The following is a 19,674-nucleotide window of genomic DNA, read 5'->3' as shown; positions in this document are numbered from 1 at the left end:
CCCTCCAGGTGCCGCCCCAAGCACAAGCTTGGTGGGCTGGTGCCTGGAGCCAGCCCTGGTTTCTTGACAGTGCCAGTGTAAGCCCCTGACTCCATGAAGGCGTCTTCTTTGTAGCAATGAGTGGTGGTAAATCATGTGAGGAACAGATTAGCATTTATTCCTGCTAGTATTTCAGTGCTGTAAGGCAAAAAAATGAGTCTTTGCCCAAGTGTACTAGCAATATAAAGATCTAATCCTGCAAACCCTTGGTCACATGAATAGTCCTCACACACACAAACAGATATTAAAGGAACTATTAACATGAGCAAAGGTTCGCAGGATTGGGTCCTTAATGAGATAGCACAAAAGCATACTGGGAGAATAGTTTTGAATGAATACAGCTGATGTTGTCATATATTAGGTGGTCTGTACTGTGGCACTAGCTGCCACTGGAGCCATGCTGTTGTAACTGCACCAAAGCAAACTCCTACTGTAGACGCACGGCAGCTTTATGCCCTTTGCAGCTCACCAGAGTAGGCTGCATTGACTGAACTAATTTTTTACACCCATGCAGTGTGTCGACAGAAGGGGTATGCATGAATGCAATGCTAATGCAGCAACATTTAACTCTGATCTCTGCTGTCTCATACATCAAGTCTGATTTTTTTCTCACTTACACCACTGTAATCAGGAGTAGCTCCACTGACTTCAGTGGAGTTATATCCATGTAACTCAGAGCAGAACCAAGCCCACTGTGCTGTTCCTAGGGGAGAATATCAAATGTCCCCCATTGCCAGACACGTGTATCCGATACTTTTTGGCCATTATTAACAGCCCTGCTATGCAAACTGGCTTCTGATTTAAAAATCTCGGCCAGGGGATTTGTAGTCCTACTGATTAAGATTTCTCAATAAGAACGGAGAGCTTATCTCAGAATGGTAGCAGAGAAAGCCTAACCTAAAATGAGTAAAGGCTATCCTTATAACTGCTGTACTTTGGAGACTGGAATCCATTGTGCTTCAAACCGAAATGGAAAATTGGACAATCAGGTTAAAATGTCTATTTAGAAATATACAAAAAAGGGTTATGGACTTCAAAAAGAAAAAGTTTTGCAGGAATTGCAATATTACAGAAGCTCAAATCTCTCCAAAAGGCACAGTCCAAGATTTTCCAAAGTGACTAATGATTGTGGGAGCCAACCTAGAAATACCCCACAAAGGCTTGATTTTTGAGGAAGTGCTGAATACCCTTTCTGAAAATCAGGCCTCTTTAAGTTGTTTCAAGTTGAAGGTCCAAAAAACTGAGACTCCCAAAAATCACTTTTTGAAATTTTTGCCTCAGTACTTGGACAACCACCCCCAAAAATCTAATCATACTTTATGACCAAAGAAAGAAAAAGATTCCAGTTACTGATCTGTCTGACCTTCCTAGTACATCCTATCTGTTTTGGTTTTATCTTGTAAGCTCTTTGGGGCAGAGACTGTCTGTATTTTTTTGTCTTGTGAAGCACTGAGCACATTGTTGACACTTAAAAAAATAATAGTAGTAATGTGGGGTATTTTTGATTTACTGAATAATATTCCCTTCCTTTCCAACCGACTATCAAAGATGATATAGCGACCTCTAGGTATAAATTTTTGGGCCAGTGACATGAGGAGGCAAATACCAATGTATTCTCTGGGCCACTGACATGAGGAAGCAAATTCCAATCTATTCTCTGACCTCACAGGGATGTGAAGGTGTGATTCCAGGGATGTTGCCATTAAAGTGTGGGCATTAATCATTTGAAAACAATTAATGTGACCTCGTTATTCCTTGACTTTCAAATGGTTAATGTCAACATTTTAAATATTAACACTCAGTTTCAAATCTGATTGCTATGGCATCCTCTGACATGACAGACTAGGAGTGAGGGCCCTGGTCTGTGGAAAGAAGGCACCTTAAATCATCTTACAGCTACTTAAACACAGCATGTTAATAATCATTTAATAGGTTTTTGCAACAGATGAATACACTAAACATACAAAAACCTGTTTTCTTCTTTCATAATCAGAGTCAAAACCCTTCAACTTGCTGTCACAAATAATGACACATTTTAGATAGTGTGTATTACTGAAATAATGAAGTATTTCCTTGACTTACCTTCATGCCTCACTCACAACAGGATACTGCACACCCTGTCTTACTGTTTCTTTTATTTTTGCATTTTCAGAGTACCATAGTTCTATCTTTAGGGGCAAACATTTTACAGAGAGAGCTCATCATGTTAAAACACCATGCCACATTGCGGGGAGAGAGAGCTCAGTGGTTTGAGCATTGGCCTGCTAAACCCAGGGTTGTGAGTTCAATCCTTGAGGGGGCCATTTAGGGAACTGGGGCAAAAATCTGTCTGGGGATTGGTCCTGCTTTGAGCAGGGGGTTGAACTAGATGATCTCCTGAGGTCCCTTCCAACCCTGACATTCTATGATTGAATTAACCATAAAGTAAATGAGCAGTTACAACAAAAAAAGGAATAACTTTGTGTAGAATAGTGTTCCTAAGGGTGACACTTGAGCTGAGGTAATAATAAAAGTTAAATAAAAAAAAATAATAAAAGGGACCTTATCAAGATAATGTACAATACAATCTAAAACTGAATAGAATAGTGGGTTATTGTGATTTTGGGAGAAGTATTTATAAGCCTGAAAACATTTTTGAATTCCTGAAGGGCAAAAAAGCCTTTATATAACAGCAGCATGCTCAGATACTAAGATGTAATTTAAATATATATATAGGTAATGACAGTTTAATGTCCCAAATTATTTTAAATCTGTATTTTATATACAGCTGTGCTTTCTGGTAAAAAAAAAAAAAAAAAAAAAAAAACAATAAAAGTGTCACTTAAAACTCATGGATGGTGGATAGAGAGAGACCCTTAATGATACATTTATATCTCATTCTTAGATAATGGAAGGAAATGACTTCTGGGTTCTATTCCTAACTTTGCTACTGGCTCAATATGAGTGAAATAATTCTTGGAGTGGAAGGCCAGAGGAAAACTCTTAAAATGGGGGTGGTGATTAAGGTGAATCACTTAGGCCACTGGTTCTCAGCTGAGGGACTGTGGCCCCATGGAGGTCTGTGAGCAGGTTTCAGGGTTTTTTCCAAGGGCCAGGCTTCAGCCCTAGGCAGTGGGACTTGGGCTTCAGACCTGGACAGTGGGGCTCTGGCTCAGGCTTCAGCCCCAGGCCTGGTCAGTGGGGCTCAGGCTTTGTCTCACCTGTTCATAAAAACCTCCAGTGAGAGAGATTCGACATTTTTCCTAGGTAATTTGTTCCTATGCTTAACCACCCTTATGGTTAGGAAGTTTTTCCTAATGTCTACTTGCTGCAATTTAAGCCCATTACTTCTTTTCCTGTACTCAGTGGGGAAGGGGAACAGTTTATCACCTCCCTTTTTATAACAACTTTTTACATACATGAAGACGGTTATCATGTCACCCCCTCATTTTCTCTTTTCCAAACCAAACAAACCCATTTTTTCAATCTTTTCTCATAAACCATGTTTTCTAGACCTTTAACCATTTTTGTTGCTCTCCTCTGGACTTTCTCCAATTTGTCCATATATTTCCCAAAGTGTGGTGCTATTGAAAACATTTTCTGACAACATAGTGTTTTGCTGAAATCAAAATTTTTCTTGGGAAAATTTCGATTTTGATTAAACTTTCTTAAGGGAAAAAATCAAAATTCATTTTGTTTCAAATGAATGAAACTGTCAATATTTTTAATTTTGACATTTCCATGTCAACATGTTTTGGAACTTTTTGTTATGCAATTTTTTTAATTTATTTTCTTTTTGTCCTGTTTTGGAATGAAAACAAATGTTGAAATATAGGAATTTCCCACAGGATGTAAATTCCACTTTCCTAATAGCTCTATTGCTTCTTTTCCAATGAGGTTGCTTCTAGTTTTGATGAGTTATTGTACTGTAGAAATACAAACAAGTGCCGAGTTTGACTTTAGGTAGGTTATAGGCAGCCAGGTGCAGATGATCTTATGCCATTTTATTTATTACTTTTAGTTATGGAGTATCATCGTGATCCATAAGCTTCCTTCCAAGAAAATATCCAAAGTAATTTTTAAAGAGGATGGGGAAACGGGGGAGAGAAAAAATGTAAATTACATCAAATAAATGGGATAATTTAAAGAGCTGAAAATGCTTTGTGGATTTTTTTTAAAGTTGAAAAAGACAATCTAAGCAAAACTGCCCTGACTATATGCACAACTACATACCAGAACCCTGAGGCTGGTATTTTCCAAAGAGTCTAAAGGAGATAGCTAGCCAGATTTCATGAAGGTTTGAGTATTTAATTACCGTAGACCCCTTTGAAATTCCAGCCTTGGTGCTTTTCTAGTTTTCATAACCCTTGTGACTGAACATGGTTTGTATTGGGGGCACACCAAATGGAATACGTGCATCAAATCTTTAATTTATGGATGGGGCGGGGGAAAAGAGATGAACAATGCTGTCAAAGGGTTGGATCCTACAAACACCTATGCACATGAGTAACTTTGAAGTCAGTGAGAATACTTGAATGAGTAAGTGATTCATGTGCGTAGGTGTTTGCAGGATTAGGCATGCGTTTGGTGTTGCTAAATTCACTTTACACCTAAAGTAGGTTTCAGAATTTTAAACTGACAATATAGAAGGAGAAAAGACAATATTTGAAAACTTATAAAAGGCTGCCTGTGTTGCCTTTGTACAGTGCCAGATGTTTCTCATTCCTTCATGTAGTGTGCTAAGAGACTTTACTGCGCACTCCGTTCTAATCCCAACACTCAGTGTTAATGCTGAACTTTTCTCACAGCTTCCCAATGTGTCACAACTGAACATCTTCAGGAGTGATTTCTTGCACAAATTATTTCTAGTCTTGTGTTTTTAATTGTATCTCTTCCCCCCACCCCCTCCAGTTTTCTCTGTCTCTAGGTACTCGTATGACCCTCATCTCTGTAATGAATGTGAAGTGCTCACATTCTAATGGATTTATCCTCAACACCCCTGTGAAGTAGGGAAGTATTATGCCTCTTATAAAATGGGGAACTGAGGCAAAGGGTCATAGGTTACATGGGTTGCCCAAGGTCTCATAAGAAGTCTGCGGCTGTTTGAGCCATGGGCTGAACCCAGATCTTGAGAGGCCCTAGCCCAGTGCTTTATCCATTAGACCATCTTAGAGCTAAGTTTGCTTTATGGCTTCTCCATTGCTGTTGAATACCTGGTATTTTATTATTACTTATTTATGGAGTGCTATAGTTGTACACATTCACAACAAACACACACAAAAAATGAAGTGCTTTAACTTGATGTAGAAGAAGAAGACCAAGCCAGAGAATGGATTTGACGGGGGTTGACATGTTTGGAATGACTGGAGAGAAAGATGTTCTTGTCAGCAGGGTTGGATGCACCAGAGGAGACAAGTGAGCTAAAGGGAGGCCCAAAAGAAGGAGGTTATAGCAGTGCAGGTGAAAGATGATCAGGGATGAGGGGACCAGGGTTTGAAAGTGGGCATGGATAGTATGATGTAGAGGAAATATGGATTCAAGTAGTGATATAAAGGAAGAATTAACAGGATTTAAATAGAGCATGGATATGGGGGAAAGAGTCGGAGATGACAGATTTTGAGATGGGGATTGAAACGTGGCATTAAGAAGGAGGGAGAGGAGAAGCACTGTGTGGAAAGGAGAAACTTTAGCTTTGGACATGACATTTAAATTATGCTAATTAATAGGCCTGATCAATCTGATCTGAGCATCTGTGTCTGATCACTCACAGTTTCTGTGAATTTCCTGGACTCTGCAATTGTGAAGGATAGCCCTTATTTTGGATGAGATCTACTCCTATCTTATAGGCCATGAAATATATAATTTGCTGATATCACAGCTTCATTTAACCACATGCCTCAGCTTTGCTGAAAACTTAATTATAGGAGCTCATTTTACTGAGTATTCATTGTTCGGGAATAAAATATGAGGAAATATTTATCGAAGCTGTAGTCGGCAAAAATATTTGTGTGTGTAGCTATAGATAGATAATGGTGAGCAGAACCGCAGCCAGTGACAATGACATATTTTCTGGATCACTAAATAGTCAGCACTTTCAGTTCACGTACAGTTGTAATTGTATGGTAGAATCTTTCTTGGAAGATTTATGAGGATAGAAGAGGATTGGAGAAATGAGTTCACTAAATGAAAGGGGACTGCCTGTAAGTTCTTTCCTCTCACCTCAGCCAGAGTTTCCAATAGAAAGACAAGTTTTCTTTATCTATAGGGAATAGATGGTCAATTCCTCCTGTTAGCACTTCTCAGACCCAGAGCTTGATTGTGCACCACCATCACTACGCCTCCTCCTTTGAGTGAAAGTGTAATGCTCAATTAAATGTGTCCCTGAGGCAATCCTGAATACTTATGGTTTTCCACAGAACAGGTAGCTGGGCACAATGTAAGTCCTAGACTGTGGGGTTACTACACCAACTGACCTCATTAAGAGTTGCACTATCTTAAGTGCAGGCAGAATTAGGCCCTGTGAGTACCTTTCCCATGCAGGGTTTAATTTTTCAGGATTAGATTTATAGAATTATAGAAATGTAGGCCTGAGGGACCTTGAATCGTCATCTTGTCCATCCCTCTACACTGAGAGAGGACCAAATAGACCTACATCATCCCTGGCAGGTGTTTGTCTAACCTGTTCCTAAAAACTACAACTGCTCTTGGAAGCTTATTCCAGAGTTTAACTATCCTTATGGTTAAGTTTTTTTCCTAATATCTAATTTAAATCTCCCTTGCTGCAGATTAAACCCATTATTTCTTCAGTGGACATGGAGAACAATTGATCCCCATCCTCTTTATAACAGCCCTTAACACATTTGAAGACTATTACCAGGTTTTCCCTCAATTTTCTTTTCTCTAGAATAAACATGCCCAGTTTTTTTAAACCTTTCCTCATAAATCAGGTTGTCTAATTTTTGTTGCTCTTCTTTGGACTGTGTCCTGATTAGGAAAGATGTGGACAAAATGTGGCACCCAGTATTCCAGGTGAGACCTCATTAGTGCTGAGTAGAGCTGCACAATTACCTCCTATATCTGTCATACGACACTGCTAGTAATACACCCCAGAATATTTGCTTTTTTTGCAACTGCATCACCTTGTTGACTCATTCAATTGATGATCCCTTCTTACCCCCAGATCCTTTTTAGCAGTTCTACTGCCTAGCCAGTTGTTCCCCATTTTGTAGCTGTGCATTTGACTTTTTTCCCCCTTCTGATGTGAAGTACTTTTCATTTGTCTATATCAGGGGTCGGCAACCTTTCAGAAGTGGTGTGCCGAGTCTTGGTTTATTCACTCTAATTTAAGGTTTCGCATGCCAGTAATACATTTTAACGTTTTTAGAAGGTCTCTTTCTATAAGTCTATAATATATAACTAAACTATTGTTGTATGTAAAGTAAATAAGGTTTTTAAAATGTTTAAGAAGCTTCATTTAAAACTAAATTGAAATGCAGAGCCCCCCGGACCAGTGGCCAGGACCCGGGCAGTGTGAGTGCCACTGAAAATCAGCTTGCGTGCCGCCTTTGGCACGCGTGCCATAGGTTGCCTATCCCTGGTCTATATTGAATTTCATCTTGGTGATTTCAGATCAGTTCTCCAATTACTCAAGTTTGTTTTGAATTCTAATCCTGTCTGTTCTCCATAATGCTAGTTAACCCCCTTCCCAATTTGATGTCATCCACAAATTTTAAAAGCATACTCTCCACTCCAAATCATTAATGAAAATATTGAATAGTGCCGGACACAGGAAAGACCCCTGAGGAAACCTACCAGATACACCCTCCCAATTTGATAGAAAACCATTGATAACTACTCTTTGAGTGTGGACTGTCCCCCAGTTTTGCACCCACCCTATAGTAATTTCATCTGGAACACATTTCTCTAGTAAGGGACGGTGCTAAGCATAAGCAGACTAAATAATTGTTTTGGGCCCTGAGCAGCTCAAGTGCCCCCCCCGCCCATTAATCATTAGTATGCGGTGTGTGCAGAGGCCCCCAAAATATTCCTGCTTAGGGTCCCCAATGGGCTAGCACCAGCACTGTCCCTAGCTGTTGCTTTTTTGTGGGACTGTCATGTGAAAATATGTCAAAAACCTTACAAAAACCAAGATATATCACGTCTACAGCTCCCCCCACCCCACCCCTCCATCCACTAGGCCAGTAACTCTGTCAGAAAAGGAAATTAGGTTGCTTTGGTATGATTTGTTTTTAATAAATCTGAGTTAGCTATTCCTTAGAACCCTATTACTAAGGCCCTACTTAATTTGCGATATTGCAGATCCCGCAATATTAGGCTTCTACCACAATTTTTATTTTAATTAGCTTACTTGGCACAATCCACAATTTTGGATACATTTTGAGCTTTGCAACCCGTACTTTTTTCTCCATTAGTACAGTAGAACTCCATTTATCCGAGCTGATAGAAGCTGGGGCTCGGGCTGTCAGCAAAATGTCTGGTTATCAAAAAATAATTACCAGGTATAACCTAATACTTGAGTGTTTATATTATTCCAGCATTTTTTTTTGTTAAACCAATAGGTCTTCTCTGGCTCTTCCAAATTATCACAATTAATAAAGGTCAATTATTATTTTTCCATGATATTCTATGTCTTGTCCGCAACTCAGCCGCAATTATTTGACAATCATCCCACAATTCAAGTAGGGCCTTACCTATTACCCTATACATTCTTATAAATTGATTTTTTTAATAATTAGTTTCTGTATCTTGACAGATATTGAAGTTAGACTGACTGGGCCGTAATTCCCTGGGTCCTCTTTGTTCCCCTTTTTAAGTATAGGTACTATGTCTGTCTTTCTCCAATCCTCTGGGACCACACCCATCCTTCATGAGTTCGCAAAGATAATTACTAACAGTTCAGAGATTGCTTCAGCTAGATCCTGAAGTATCCTGGGATAAATTTTATCAGGCCCTGATAACTTGAATGCATCTAACTTATCTAAGTCTTCATTAACGTGTTCTGTCCCTATTTTGGCTTGTGGTCCTTTCCCCTTGTTGTTAATATTAATTGTGTTAAGCCTCTGGTCACAATTTATCTTTTCAGCAAATGTCCATTTCACAGCAGCTGTGCCATCTTGGCATATACTTGATAATTTTGGGAATAGGCTGCTTCTGCTCTCTGAGGATTTGGCATTCTTTTTAGTTGTTCATTCTACATTCTCAGCTTTAGAGATGGAAGGCTGGTATTTTCTCTGCAAGGGTTGCCATTAGCAAATAAATAGCATTGTTACACATGGTTGCCAATTCCTGTATTATATCTGTAAACCTTCATTTTGACTGTCATTCATAAGGATTTAAAAAACAACATATCACTTAAGTTCAAAAGCTACTTCCCCCAATCAAAGGAGCAATAATTCTTTAAAAAAGATGGGTTTTACATCTTCAAGATGTCCTTGTCTTACAATGCAGTGTTGTAGGCACAGGCTATGTATTTCAAAGGAAAACCCATATGGGTTTAGTTGTACTGATGGTGCTGTAATAACTGACATTCTCTGTCTAAAGCACGTCCACTGCCCCAATTCATAAAGAGTTCTTTGACCTCCTTGTTGCAGTGCAACCGAATATGTTTCAGGTTGGAATGCTGGACTTTCTGTCTCTACCTGCTAGTGTCAGCAATGTCATTTCAAAGTGGCAATATTTTAGTTCTCAGAATATTTAAAGTGAATCCAAAAGAGAACTTTTCTGATTTTCTAAGAAGAGATGTGTGCGTGGCAATGAATTCTGAATGGGTACCCTGGGGAAAAGTAGCTTTTGGTGGATGTCTTCTCACTGGACTTTTTGAACACTATGCATTTTTACTTTTGAGCATATTTAAGTTTTATTTATCTGTCCTACAATTGGAGAAATTTGACAAACTAGAAGTGTATGTAACATTTACAAAAACTTGCTAGAGTTGTTGACTAATTCAGCACACCTGACTGAATTTCACAGACTTTAAGTTTTCCCTCATTGTTCTGTGAGGACAACATTGATAAGAAGGATACGATAGCTGAGGCAGTTATAGCATTTGTGGGGGACAAAATCTCAACATTTTTACAGTGCAGTTATTTAGGAATTACTACGTCCTCAGTGGAGCTCCATTGAAGTCAATGGAGCTTTGCTGTTTTACATCAGTTGATGATCTAATATTAAGACTGAAGGGATGAGATAGCAAATGCTTCATTGTTGTTATATTATGTTAACATTCCAACTCTATGCATTTGAAATAAGAGGAATCTGCTGATATATAGTGATTTTTTTTTCCCTGCAGGAATTCTCATGGAAGAAATCCCCATTCCACATTTTCCTGTGGGAAAATTGGAAAAAATAATAAACGTGTGGAAAAACTTGTTTCCATACTTTGCTATTGTTTTTCTACTGGCAAAATCAAGACAATCCAAGTGTCCCTCTTTTCACCTTTTCTGATGGTCTTTTAACCTTGGCCATTTGGAAAACAGTAAGAAGTGTGAAAAATGTTATGTTAGAGTAACCCTTCCTTAGAGAGTAATACCTTCACTTAAAAGTGCTAGTATTTAAAACAAAAGTGACCCTTTTTTAAAAATGAAAGTATTACTTCCTTTCTCTTATTGGTTTATACTTTTCTCACTCCTACTTTCCTAGGGAGGAAGGGGCATATTTTTTAATATGGGCACTTTCCCACAATTAAACAAACAAACAAAATCCTCTGAAATCATTTTGTGAGAAAATTTGTAATGAGTAAGTTAAAAATGTGTTGACCATTTCTATGCATAGTGCATATATGCACGCATGTATCTTTTGTCTGAGTCTTTCCCAGCAAATGCATAGTTCATCCTCAACTTCTAGGTTTTTACAGTTGTACATAAGGTTGTTTAAAAAACAAAAACAAAAACAAAAACAAACCTTTTATTCCTTTAAAAATGTCTAGGAAACGACCTGGGGAAAAACTGTTAAAAGAAAGTTTTGTAGTCAAACACTAACAAAGTTGAGAAATGACAGACTGACCCATGCAATCTTGAGTGTATAGATTACAATACAGTCTTTAATTACAAGGTCATATACCACTTTTTCAACAGGGCTCCTTCCTCATTAAGTGCTCAGCTAGGATGCCCAATGGGGAAGAATTTAGGTTGCACAGGCAACGATAAATCTGTTATTTCCTAACTTTTAAGTGCTTGAATTTGCATTTTTAACACATTTTAACATAGTTCTTTTTATATGTTGTTTATAAAACAGAAGCAAAAATGCACCAAGGGGGAACAAGGTGAATAAATTATGCACAAGGGAATGAGGTGTGCTGTTTCCTTCCTTAAAATATTGGAAATAGTTGCAAATTGAGGAATTATTCCATAGATTTTAGAGTTCAAATACAAACATCTAAAGGTTGGCTCAAGTTTAAATAATTAATTATCCTTGCAATCATAATCTGAATTCCCAGTTAACTCCATAATAAAATCCTTGACACTTTGTTTGTTCCAGCTTCATAAATGCTTTGGTACAACTGTCATAGCTCGTGCGTCATTTAGGTTATAGTGATGCCTGCAAATGGAAACCTTGGCCACTTTAACATAAGTAATGGGATTTCCTTTAGGAAAGTTTGGGAAGCTTAGTGACATTTATAAATGTAGTGATCTAGTCCACAGCTGCAGGGCATTTGTTATCTGTAGACTTGGCAGAATTTTATTTTTGTTTTTATAACTTTGACAATATCGGTGTTTATTTTGAAGCATTTTTTGTTTTTGATTAAATTTTCACTGTTGTGCAAAACAGGGATTCTGGGTGCAATGGTAATGGGACTCTGCAGGCGGATCCAGGTGAAGGTGGTTGGAGCTCAGCACAGGGGTGGAGGCTCAGTGGGGGGTTCAGATACTGGTGGAGTGGGGCTCAGTGGGGTGGGGATCCAGGTGTAGATGGTTGGGGCTCGGTGGGGTGGGGATCCGGGTGCGCGTGACTCATTGGGGTGGTCCAGGTGCAGGGGGAGTGGGGCTCATTGGGGGGTTGAGGGTTGGCGGGAGAGTCTGGGTATGAGGGGGTCTGGATGCACAGGGGAGCAGCTCCCTGTACAGGAATCCCTCCCCCTGCAGCTGAGGAGCGATGGGGGAGGAGAGTTTGCAGAGATTCCTGCAGCCGGGAGAAAAATCTGGAGGTAGGTCTGACCCAGCCCTCGATGCCATGCAGGGGAAGGGGAAGTCCCGTCCTCCCCAGCCCAGATGACACTAGCAGCTTAGTCCAGCGCAGGGTCGGAGCCACCAGCCGGGTCTTCCCCAGTCCCACCTTCTGCCCCACAGTGATTTACCTCTCTGCCAGCTGCCCTGGGCACCCGAAACTGGGGAGGATTGCATGACTGCTATTGTGGCTTCCCTTCGCTTCTCCATCAGAAAGTCATTTTTCTGCGGGAAAGCAAAGAAATCTGCAGGGGACATAAATTCTGCATATGTGCAGTGGCGCAGAATTCCCCCAGGAGTAATACTATGTGTATCGTCTTTGAGCTCTCCCCTTTTTTCCTTCTGAATCAAACTGCAAAGACGACAGATAAAAACTAAACAGGTGTAAAAGCAGAAATGGACCACAGGCTTAAAATGATCCTTTAAACTTTATAGACAGTAAGGCCATAACTTCTCTGCCAAAAGATGTGCTTTTGCCATAGGATAAATAATGCACAATAGTCATTTCCATAAAAACACAGTGGAGACAAGGGACTGTAGTTTTATAATGAGGTAAACTACTCAAGGTCTGTATTGGGCAAGGAGTATAGTGCTGAGCTCTTCTACCTATCTCATTGAAAAAACTACAAGTGCCTTGTCTCCACTTAGGATTTCACAGTGATCCCATCTCACTTTAAAACAAACAAACAAACAAAAAACCCACATTTGTGTCAATAAAGACAAAGCCTAACACTTGGAGTATTTCCCAGCATTAAGTACTACATGTAACTGAGCAATGACTGATGAGTCATATTTTAAAATCTCATTGAAGGAGATAGGGCTGGCTGGAACAAGGTGAAAGTATGCACTTTGGAAAGAATGGGAACTTTCTGCTGGTTCACGGTCTTATTTATTGTAAATTACAAGTATAATCACTGTGTTTAAAAAAAAAAAAAAGAAATCTAGCCCTGACACTAATAAAAGTCAGGTACGGTTGTACTTATAGATGTAGAACAAGTTAAAGATGAAGAATAGATTAATAACTTGTCACTTCAGGGTCAGGACTGAAAGTAGATTATGTATTTGTGATTCCCCCAGCCACCCTTTTTCCCATCACACAAGTAATTCCAAAGGTATTGAGAACATGCTGTAATTAGATGGAATCTTTCTAAGCAAAAAAAAATTTCCTTTCCCCATAATGCAGTTGACTTACAATACAATCATATTCTGAAGAGTGACTTTAAAAATGGCCTTTTGAGATTCCATATTTTTCTTGGTAACACAGTTTTCCAAGTTGGGGTGACTAAAATTAGGTGACTAATCTCTCTTGGGTCCCTAAATGCTGACTTCAGTACCTACACTTAATAATATATAAATGCCTAAAACTGATATCTGGGTAACTAATTTTAGGCACCCAACTGGAAAATGGCACCTTTTTTTCCCCTTCCATTTCACATTTGTTTGTAAGTATGAATGCGTTTTCTAATGACCAGCTTCACATATTCAGCCTGGGGCCTGAAAAATCAAAACTGTGTTCTCTCTATCTTGTGCACCATTGCCAGTAGTAAAGATTGTGCAACCAGAACATGGTCAACAATCCAACTGATAATGCCTAGCCAAGAATAGAATCCAGATCGCTCTCTTATAACTGTGTTCCCTATGTAAACTGGAGTTAAAGGTGTAAACCTAGTAACAGAATTGTGAGTAGATGTACATAGATTTAGCTTCCTGACGCAGAGGGAGTAGATCTCTTGAGTAAGAGTGCGCTATTGTTTCTGTTGCTGGATATGATTCACAATTGCATTACTCTAATTTCATGTCAGTGTAACTCCATAATGCATGGTGGATCAGAAATACTTTTATTTGCTGTATCTTCACATCAATTCAGAGCTAATTCTAATACTTATGAGTTCTATTACCAGTTTTACTATTTCTTCTATTAATTTCTTATTAATGAATTTATAATTTGATTTTAAGCCAAAGGAGCAGGAAGAACACCCCCAACTAGCATGCAAAAAGAGCAATAAGTCCCTTTCGCAAAAACTGGAGATTCCCAGCTTAGAATTGAATACACAGAGCAATATCATTGTGTTTGTGAATAACTTCTTATGTGCCAGTCTTGTAGTGCCAGTTAATGAACACAGAAGGAAGGATTGACTATCTGCCTCAGACATAATTGCATACTTAACTACACCTCTACCCCGATATAACGCGACCCGATATAACATGAATTCGGATATAACGCGGTAAAGCAGTGCTCCGGGGGGGGCGGGGGGGGCGGGGCTGCGCGCTCTGGTGGATCAAAGCAAGTTCGATGAAACATGGTTTCACCTATAACCGGGTAAGATTTTTTGGCTCCCTAGGACAGCGTTATATCGGAGTAGAGGTGTATTACACTAACTTCATTGGTTTTGCGATACACTATTCATCCCTTTCAAAAACATAACCACTATATGAGGAGCAGTAGCAGCCTACAGCTGCTAGTCTGTATGGGCCAAAGGGTGTTAATGGCCTGGGGAATTCATGTCTCTGCACTCTGGTGCACGTGACCTCTTTGCAGAGCTGCTGTGTGATTCCAATAACATTTTTGTTGCAGCTCTAGTGGCTGAATGATTATGTGATGATCTCAGACATCTCTTGACACCTTGAGAGATATCACTTCACCTTTCTCGATAATAAATGATGGGGACCAGATGTAGCTAAAGGCGGCTGGGTCTTTCTTTTGGGATATAGCTTCATTCTGAACACTTTTGGGGTTTGCACATCAGCTTTTGGTGTATTTATATATTTTGGTTTGTAATGTAGATGTGTCGCTTTGTGCTTGAAGCCCACTGCAATGAAATACTTACATTACTGCCCCTCCCATTCCCCAAAAGAGTAAGCCCATAGAGTGGGGAAGGGGGGGATAAAGGTGGGTGGAATTTGTTTTTGTTATGAAAAAATTCTTTCCTGCTTTGGGGGTGGGGGAGAAACTGAATAAAATCTGAGTCATGCAACTGTAATGTGTGTGTGGAGGGGATTCCTTAACAATATGTTGCCTAGAAATAATAGTTACGGCCTAGCTCTAATTTAACACTTTTCATCAGTAAATCTCAAAGTGCTTTACAAAAGAGGATCTGTTCCATTAGCCCAGTTTTACAAATGGGGAGACCGAAGCATAGACAGCAGAAATGACTTGTCCAACATCATCCAGCAGGCTGGTGGCAGGTCTGGGAATAGAATCCAAGTCTCCTGATTCTCAGTCCAGGCCTCTAGGCCATACTCAGAGAACATCATCTTAAAAAACAACAACTGATTACTCCTCATTAAAGAATCGTACAGCTTTAATATTGATTTTAATCTTTTTTACTCTTTATCAAACATGTCAGTGTACTATTTTCTTTCTTTTTTAAATCTTGATGTTTTAGAAAGTGCAAATTCAATTCAGAATGCATTACAAAAAATCCAAGGGGCAAAATGGGGAGTTGGGCTAAAATCTCTTTAACCTGGGATGGAAATTTATTATATAATTTCTTTCCATGCCCTTGTGTTCTAAAGCTAAAAGAGGCAGTATATGGCAGTAGGTTTTTTTAAGCATGAAAAATAATTAGACATCTCAGTTATGAAGAATACCCAGTACAGTTACCCAGAGGCTGTAATGAATGGATAGATTAGTAGCCATTATTAACTTTACCACAATAAATGTTCTGTACTTGCCAATGTTTCCTCTGATACAGTTTTTTACTATAGTGGAAAATACTTACATGAATGATGTGTTAGTGTAACACAATGGTTTGATGTGTATCATCATGTACCTGGCCCCATTGACCTGACATCACAGTCGAGCATAGTACCCAAGTACGTGCTTAACTTTTTAAACATGGGAGTAGTCCTGGTGCGTAATTACTTGCAAGGGTGCAGAACATCTATTCTAGTAATGTTACTAACAGCTATTATTCCATCCTAGCTGAACACTGATTTCAGTGGTGCTACTCATGTTTAGGTGCCATGCTAGAGCAAGGCCTATGGTTCTGATTTAGGAAAGCGCTTCACTTAAAGTTAAGCACATGCTTAACTTCACTGAGATTTAGCAAGTGTTAAAGTGCTTTCCTGAATGGAGATACATTTCTGAATTAGCCTACTACTTGGATGTTACTCTTTTTGTTCAAGTGGGGCTTGTGCTTCTGGTGCTGAAGGTTCCAAGTTCTCCCTTTCTTGCAGGAATGTGCAGTTAGGTAGAATCTCTCCTACATTCAAACAAAACTAGTGTAAACCTTTGCTTTAATAACTTATTTTTTTACAATTGCTTTTAGAATATAAGCTCTTTGCGGGAGGGGACTGTCTTTTTGTGTGTGTTTGTAGAGTATTAAACAGAGTGGGGCCCCAATTATGATTGGGCCCTTTGGATGTTATCTGAATAAAAATGATCATCAGTAGATAGATGAAATAGCTTGAGATGTGACAAACTGATTCTGTACATGCAATAATGTATTGGTGCTCCTTAGACTGAAAGCTCTTTGGGAAGGCACTTTTGTGTGGGTATGTGTAATAGTTTACACAGTAGGGCCCTGATTCTTGGCTGATGCAATTAAATAATTATAGTTTGGCCTTGCTTTTATTAAATTGAAACTGTTTTATAAGCTTTATGGCCATAGTGGAACTTATTAGAATATATCGTTCCATCTGGGCTAAGAATTCACATTGATAAAACTGTTGTTTAAGGATCTGAGTCATCAAGGAATTGAGTAACCGCAACTCCCATTAAAGTTGATGGGAGCTGAGGATGCTCAGCACTTGGTAGAATTGGGCTCTCCCCCCTCCCCCCGCCCTTTTAGAGATCTTTGTTCTTTAAAGTAAACTTTAGCATAGTGAAGTGGGACAGCAGTAGTGCCATGTGGAGTGATATGGATTTCGGGTATTATACCAAGTGCTGGAGTCTAGCAACCAAAGTTCCAAGCCTGCAATTGGAGCTGCATGGGTGTTACTCTTGCACTGGCTTGAATACAGTTCTGGAACTGGGGACCAAGTGTGGCAACAGTCCATATCTCTTCAATCCTTCTGCCATATTATGTTCCACTTTATCCTGTATGTAGTCCCAAATTTTGGTATATTTGATTAATATTTTCTTTAAAAGAAAAGCCTAAGAAAATGTGCACATAATAAACACATCTCCTGCTCTTCACTGTTGTTACACTAATCCTACCATACACCTTCCTTCATATTTGTTTCTTTTTACTCTTTATTGTGTTATGTCTAATTTAGACAGTAATTTTCTGAGGTCAGGGACTTCTCTTTTGTTTGTTCCTAGAATACCATGCACACCTCTGGAGTGATGATTAATAGGGGTACAATTTTGAAAATATCACAGACTTGGAATTAATGGCCTGATATCAAGCCCATTGAAGTCAATAAGAGTCATGTCATTGGATCAGGAACATTTATTGCATTAATGCTTATATATTTAGAAGGACAAATCCTGGTATAAATTAAACCAGTGAGCGTTGTGACGTTGCACTCCATGTGTTTTATGGAAATATGCTTATGAGTGTGAATATGATGTAACTGGAATATGCTTTATGCAAAAGGTCTCTTATAAGGTATCATTACAAAGCTTCTAATCTACTGAGTGTGTTCATCCTATTTGTATGATTGTATCATTCTTGTATCTGAAACTAGGAATATGGGGTATAACTCTGAGGTCCTATTGTAATTATGCAAAGAGTGGGCCATTAGTGGTTTAGAATCTTGATGGCTCCCATTGACTAGGACAATTGGTTGTAAATGGTTTATTTACCTGCAAGCCTTCCTGTATACCTGTGGGCCAGCCCGTGGGTAATGAAGAATGCACAGGACATATGACTATGTCACATGATACTGGAATCCATCTTAAATTTGGTACTTTTCCATTTAGAAGGAGGGGTGGGGACCCAGAGAGACAAAGGATTCCCGCCTTGTGCCAAAGCTATAAAAGGGGGTGGAACAGAACAAAGGCGGGTTCCAGTCATGAGAAAACCCCTGCTTTTCACCTAAGATGTCTGCTGGAAATAACAAGGACTGTACCAGGGGAAAGGATTGGGCTAGGAAGGAGTCTAGTCTGTGAAAGAAGCTTATCGGAATATCTCTGAGGGTGAAATATTACCTGAAATCAGTTTCTTAATGTATTAGGCTTAGAATTGAATGTTTTTGCTTTATTTTGCTTGGTAACTTACTTTGTTCTGTCTGTTATTACTTAAAACCACTTAAATTCTACTTTTTATACTTAATAAAATCACTTTTGTTTATTAATATACTCAGAATAAGTAATTAATATCTGGGGGAGCAAACAGCTGTCCATATCTCCAAGTGTTATAAAGGGCGGACAATTCATGAGTTTACCCTGTATAAGCTTTATACAGAGTAAAATGGATTTATTTGGGGTGTCTGGGTGCTGGAGATAGGTAACCTGCTGAGTGGTTTTCAGTTAAAGCCTGCAGCTTTGCGGGCGTGGTCTAGACCCTGGATCTGTGTTGCAGCAGGCTAGCATGTCTGGCTCAACAAGACAGGGTTCTGGAAGTCCCAGGCTGGCAGGGAAAACAGGCTCAGAGGTAATTTCAGCACATCAGGTGACAGTTCCAAGGGGGTCCCTGTGACTGAACCCATCACAAGCGTTTTTCCATTTACTGTAGCGAGGCAAGAATTTGGTTTGGGATGTTTGGAAGCAATTCTTCTTCTCCTGTCTTTTAGTCCCCACTTTTCACGCTCCCCCCACTCCCAAATACCATCATAACTTTCTGATTTCTAGTTTGTCAAAATATACTGTGCTGTATTTTAATAGTTGAGTCACAATGATAACCTAAGATATTTTGTATGTTAACTATCTGGAACACATTGTAGTTTCCAGGAACAAGGGTGCCATAGATAATTTGAAATTCATATATGCAAAAGCAGCTGTGAATTTAAAAAATAATTTAATTAAAAAAGGCCAAGCAAGAGATTTATTTCCATTACACAAATCTCTTGTTATTTACTCAAGACAATAAATAATGTAGCTGACAGCTGTGCCAAACTAATCCCTTCTTCATGATAGAAGGTTCCTAACTACATCTCCTGAAGTTGCATCACCACACGTTTTACAAGAAACAGGGAGAAATATAAAATCAGACAGGTAAGATAAACCTGGAATGGGTTTAGAGGGTTTTCTTTTTCCTTCTTTCCGTTCCCCCCTCCCCTTGTTTTATAAATGATTTTTTAACAATCCACTCTGATGGGACTGAATCAACTGGCGGACTTGACCCTGAGAAGTTAGGTAGAGGGCATTCTTCTCAGTTAAGGTGAATGTCTTTTTAAAACTACAGGCGCTTCCTTGGAAGTTAAATTTCTATCGACTTCAAGCAGTTCTGATATTAGCTGGGGACATTTTACACAAGATTACACTTCAAGAGGGAAAGCAGATCCTGCTTCAGTAGTACCTGTCAGTTCAAGGAAAGTTCATCTTAGTGCTCTCAAACCAGCTGAGCAGAACTAGCTGTGCAGTGGT

Source organism: Terrapene carolina, unplaced genomic scaffold, assembly GCF_002925995.2.
Source record: "Terrapene carolina triunguis isolate 2854851 unplaced genomic scaffold, T_m_triunguis-2.0 Scaffold35022, whole genome shotgun sequence".
NCBI lineage: Eukaryota > Metazoa > Chordata > Testudines > Emydidae > Terrapene > Terrapene triunguis.
Note: the sequence above shows the minus strand (reverse complement) of the source record.